We start from the raw sequence: 6,000 nt of genomic DNA, 5'->3' as shown, positions 1-6,000 counted from the left end.
AAAACCTGTCTCTGTCTTCTCTGTGCCCTCCTGTTAGGAGCTGTAGACAGTAACAAGATCCTCCTCCCTTTGCCTTCTCTTCTCACTGAACAAACTCATTTTCCACAGCCTCTCCTCACACATCATGTACTCCAACCCCCGACCATTTCGGTGGCCTCTGCTGGACATACTCCAGTACATCAGTGTCTTCCTTGTACTGGGGAGCCAGAAACTGGAGACAGTGTCCAGATGTGATCTCACAAGTGCCAAACAGAGGGGGAATAATCACTGCCCATGACCTGCTGGCTGCACTCTTGCTGATACAGCCCAGGATGTGGTTGGTCTTTCAAAGGCGATGGAGAGCAGCCTCACAATGACTTCGGCCAGCGCCATCAGCACCTTCAGATGCATCCAATCTGGTCCCCTGCATATTTTTGTTTTGGGGGGAAAAAAAAAGTCTAAGAAATATCAAAACTTGAAGTTCTCACTTTCCAAAAAATATATGTCTGTCTTTGTTTTGACTGAAAGAATTTGTGGATGATTCCAGAACTTCAAACAATACTTCTTTTAGAAAATTTGCTTTCCACGGGAAAATTCTGCCCATCGCCGTTTTAGATTTGTTTGTAAACTTCATGAAGTTGTCCTTATTGTAATTTTAACTAATCTGTCCTTTGTCGCATGTTGTAAAAAGACCAGTAACCACCTGACAATTGAAAAGAGGGAGCTCTTGCCCTCTGCTCCCTCCCTGAACCTCTCCAGTCCCTGTGGGTTCATTCCTTTTCTCTGTCTCCTTGCGCCAACTGGCTGCTCTGGGCTTGGATTGTGCACAACGTTCATCAGCATGAACATGTTTTTTACTCATTTGTTTGCACTGAAAGAAAAAAGAAGGACGTTCTCTCCCCTGAGGAATGACTCCAACCTGTGCCTTGCTCGCGGCTGGGCTCAGAAGCGTGTGGACGTGCTTGAAAGGCAGGCGCAGAGCTCTGCCTGATCTTCGTCTTCAAGATAAGCTAGTTGTGGACTTCACCACACCGATACTTCCACAAAGCGAGTCGTAGGAAGGGATATTACAGCTGTCCCTAAAATTATCCTCTTGTTTTCACTTGAAATTAGTTCACATGGAATTTGCAGACTTTGGACCTTCCACTGGGGAAGTACGCTCATGTGGTGACTTGTGGATTGCTGATGTCCTGAAGAAAATTCCAGCTTCTCTATCTGAAAATTGTTCTTAGGCTTTGCCTTGGCAGATCCAAGCAGTAAGTGGCTGGAAATCCTGCACACGGCATTGAGCAGTAGTTCCTGGGATCTGGGGAGTTGGTCCAGTGTTCTCCATCTGTTCCAGCACCGTTGCCAAGTTAAACTTCTGTGCTACAGATTGCACAAAGGGGAGAAAAGAGCTACAAATGAAAGAAAGGTTTGAAAATGGGGGACTTTGAATTCAACCAAGGGAAAAGAGAATCATGTGGGCCTCTTTGGGGCTAGAGCAGACAGCTGTGGTGGGGAGACTTCACATCTGCCTGCAGATGACCACTCCGTGGCTGTGAGGTTCCCCACCCCCTGGAGCAAGGGCTGGATGCAGACTCCAGCCCACCTGAGGGCAACAAGAAAGGTGTTTGTATCCCTGATTTGAATTTCACAGGAAATGGAGGGATCGCCTTACTCCTGGCAGGAGAAAGAGGCAATTTTCATTCTAAATAAGGCAGCTCCCATGTCAAAAGTTCCACAGTGAAATCCCACTGCACTCACTGCATGGCTTTTTATGAATAAAATCTTAATAAATGTCCAGTGCTTGATTTTTCGCAGCAGACTTGCCTGGCTTTGATCTACACTTGCCTGGGCTCAGCACGGCTGCTGCTGCCTGCCAAGCTAAAGAGAAAAAAAGTTACTTTCCTTAGGTTTAAATAAAAGTGTGTTTTTTTAAACATCTTGGCTGTTGAGTTGTGTATTATACATCATGCCTCGGCCCCATCCCTTCTCTCCCAATCCAGAGCGCACACTGAAACAATTTCCCTGTGGTTTCCCTCCTTGGTGGAGTCGAATTCCTAGAAAACAAAAGGAATGTTGCAACTGTGGTCACAAGCTCTAAGACTGCAAATCTTACACACAGACGGGAGCCTTGGCTTGAGCAGGACACTGATAGCAGCTTATCGTGAGTGGGTACCTGGGGTTTGACCTTGCCGTTGGCTCCAGCGAAGCAGACGGGTCTGTCCGGTTCGGTACCCATCCCAGTTCCCACAGGAACATAATGCCTCACACGTGTGTGCAAAATTAGGAAATATTTCTAGAACCCTGGGAAAGGCAGAAAGCAGTGAGGATCTGATCGCCTCTGTTGGCCCCTTGCCCCCATCCCTGAGGTCAGCTCAGATCTTCCCGTGACTTCCAGAGGCAAACCCATCAGGATCTGCATCTGACCCGGTCCTGTCTAAACGCCCCTGACTGAAACCCGAAGTCTCCGGATGGGTGCAGACTCTCATCCAAGTTAATCCGCGCTGAACTCAGGCAAAGCTGATAGAGCCAAGAATGCATCTCGCTGGTGCTCGGGCAGTGGCTCACAGCCCAGCTGGACCCAGCTTTCCTCCATCTGCCCCAGAAGGCTGATTCAGTGGAGAGGTGGACTGGTAATGAGAACCTCATTCCCACCGAAGAGGTAACGCTACTCTTTGGGCTCGTGCGAAGCAGTGTGACAGCAGCGTCAGCATGGCCCCATGGCTCTGTTCCTCCTGGTGTCACAGGCTTCTGCGTCAGCAAACCAGGCAAGCCCAGGGAAGGAGGCAGTTGGCATCATCTGCCCAGGCATCCAGAGCACAGGGCTGTCTCCTGCTAGCCAGCACGCGCTCCCCAGGTGGGATCCTGTCCCGTTGCTGCGGGAAGCTTGGACTCTTCTCATCACTCTGGAATGACTCCAGCGGGACCTGAGCGAGGCCAGCCCTACTGCAAGGGCACGGCTGCTCCAGGCTCCGTTGCTGTCTGTGGGCCATCCAAAATAGTGGTAGTTCCTCTGCCAGGTCGGAGCTGAGTGCCGACAGCGTGAGCAGAGACCAGAGGGTTGCTCCTGGTCTGGATGTCTAGAAGACAGCCGCCCTTTTCTGCCTGACCTCAGTCTCTTCTGTCCCTCCTGAACGAGCATAAAATCTGGACAATGTGATCCAAAGGGCAAAGAAAATAAGGAAGTGCCGTCCACTGCTCCGTGTTTGGCATTTCAGCAACTCCGGTTTTATCAGGCCTTTCTGCTTTGGGAAATCTATGAAACAAAAGGCCACTTTAACTATTAAAATGCTCTTGTTTTTTGCACAGCAGCAGCAGGACTCTTCACATCCCACTCTGGGAACTGTGAGCAAGAGCAAGGCTGATGGCTGTGAGCTGTTGGTAACACGTTACTGTCCTGCGTCTCTCCCACTGTTGCCCTCTCCTTTCTCCTCAGGTTTGACTCCTCTCCCCTCTTCTCCCACTGCTACCAGCACCTGCAATACCATCTCCCCCGCCAATGCCCCAAGTGACTGGGTTGCTCAGTGCAGCCGGAGGTGGCTGCTAGTCCCTTCCCCTGCCCCTCTGCTGCCTGTCACTTGCTGTGCTGGAAGTCAAATGCCTGTCCTCATGCCTGGGACTTCCCTTGCAACACACCAAGCAAACTGTGGCTTTCTAGAATTACAATGATTAAGGGTAAAGTGTGCCCGGTGGGGACAATTGCAATAATAGATTCCCCTCCTCCCATAAATCCTGCTATAGATCCTCTTACCTTGGAGAAGATCTTATTGAAGAGCATTTTTTTCGGGAAAAAAAACCCTAAACTTGCTTTTGTGAGGGCAGCACCTCCAGGGCTCCCTCCAGGCAGTGAGGGTTGGATCTGGAGACTTTACAGTGCTGTTCCACGCCAGGGTGCAATAGACCTGGGTTATTTTATCAGCCACAGCGTGATCCCTTGGGATGTTTTGGGGTTTGGGGTGTGGGGTTTTTTTGGTGAATTTTAAAGGGCGTCTAGACAACGTGCAGGAGCGGATATATGCAGTATTCTAGGAGGTGAAAGCCACTGCTATTTCCCATTGTCAGTAGATGGGCTAACTTGCGTCCTTTTTGGGGCATGGGCTGTCATCGACCTCAGCAGATGGCTGCCTCCTATTGACTGTCCACCCTGATCAGAGGGTGATTAGCGAGGGAGAACGTTTCTGGGGGTGGTAGCAGATTCTCTGGAGATCAGAGTCACATTTTCATGACAAAGGCAAGGTACTGGAACATCATTTAACCCTTCCCCTCACAGGCTGCACTGCTCTGGCATTAACTGTGGGCAGCAGTGCGCAGCACAGCTTGTCCAGCTCTTTTAAACCTTAAACAGGAATCACCTATTCCCAGGGCTCATCCGTTCCCTTCCGCTGCCTGCGTGAGTAGAAAGTTCGTGTCATGAATCCTAGTGCCTTGATGTCCACACGGGACCTTTTTTACTATGTGTTTTAGGCAAACAAATGTTACTGGACTCAGCAAAAGGTGAGGCAGCAAAATGTTCTGGGCTGCATTATTTAGAATGTCAGATAAGATGATAAAACAGTCTGGTTTGATGTTAAAAACCTGTTGATCATGCTAGACTGTGTGCTAAACTGGAAAGCAAGTGAAACAGTTAATGCTGTAGAACAATTTCCCTGAGGAAACCTTTGTCTGAATTTGTTCCTGACTGTCTTTAAATGCTTCATGCGGTGCTGCTGGCTTCCACTTTTGATCTTACATAAGTTATGAAATTTGATGAGAAGTTCCTGGAAATTCCCTGCATCTGTTTTTGACTCCTGTTCACTGCAGAAGCATGTTTCGAAGGAAGATGGCATCATGCCCCGGTCTGGGGGCACAGAAGCTGAAGCACAGAGAGGTATCGTGATTGTCTCTCAGCAGAAAGATGGAACTTGTCTCTTGGGCTCTGTCTTGATCTCACAGAAATCACTTATATTGGAGAACACCCCGAAACAGCATCAAAAGCGTATGGGCTAGGTAATATTAAGATTATGTGGCACTCATGCTCTTGGGGTATGCTGAGAAGGCTCTTGCTACAGGAAAAGCACATGTCCCTCGCCATGTGTCTGCCTTGCCGACTGCCCACAGGCCATCTGCCCAGACTATCGGACATTCTGCTACTTTGCCAGGTTTATTTGGACACGGGTCCCTGCATGCATGGCTGCATGGCTCCTGCCACACCAGAGCCTGAATTGCAGGGTTACTGGTTTGTACTGCCAGCAAACCCAGCCTGGAAGACAACCCTGGAGCTCTGTTAGCTTGCAGTGAAGCAGATTCAGGGGATGCGTCTTCCCATTCCATTACCCAGCTGATGTGAGCCTGGCCTATCTCTGGACAAGTCCTGTTCTTAGAGGGACAGGACCTTGGCCACAGTCTGCCACTCTGGAGCAGCTGCAGGAGGAAGGGATGCTCTGCAGGTTGTTCTGGGCCCGAGGAACATCCATCTGTCGTCCAGGAGGAGTCCAGGGGTTACAGCTCCATCCAGGACAGAACATCTTTGGCTCCCTACCAAGGAGGAGTGGAGCCCACAGTCACCTTTGCACAGGCGCGGCTATGTGGCTTCTGAGGATCCTTCTCCTGGCCTCCTCCATCACCATCATCTGAGTAGCTGGTCCTCGTGATCACAGCTCTGCCCGCTGGCAGCATCCCACACCATGGCACCACAAAGCTCTCTGGTAGTGCAGGTTTATCAGCCATGTCCACTTCACCGTATCATCCTCAGACCATTATACACCATTCCCTTTAACTAAAATCGCTAATTTCTTTGTTTCAAAGCTGGAGCGAGCAGCTGTGGGCTTGCCAGGACACAGCCTTGCAGGGAGCTTGGAGCAGCAGCGTAAATCCCACATTCCCTGACCTCAGTTCTCAGCAAGAATCTGAACACGAGAGCCTGATCTTGATTTTTTTTTTTAAATGACATCACGATTAAGAACTGTTGCTGTCCTGACAGCAATTGTGTCATCTTGCAAGAAGCAACGTGTACTAATTTTAGCAAAGGCATTTTTTAGATTACACTCAATGAAGTCA

The sequence above is a fragment of the Gymnogyps californianus genome, chromosome 24 (assembly GCF_018139145.2).
Source record: "Gymnogyps californianus isolate 813 chromosome 24, ASM1813914v2, whole genome shotgun sequence".
Classification (NCBI taxonomy): Eukaryota; Metazoa; Chordata; class Aves; order Accipitriformes; family Cathartidae; genus Gymnogyps; species Gymnogyps californianus.
Note: the sequence above shows the minus strand (reverse complement) of the source record.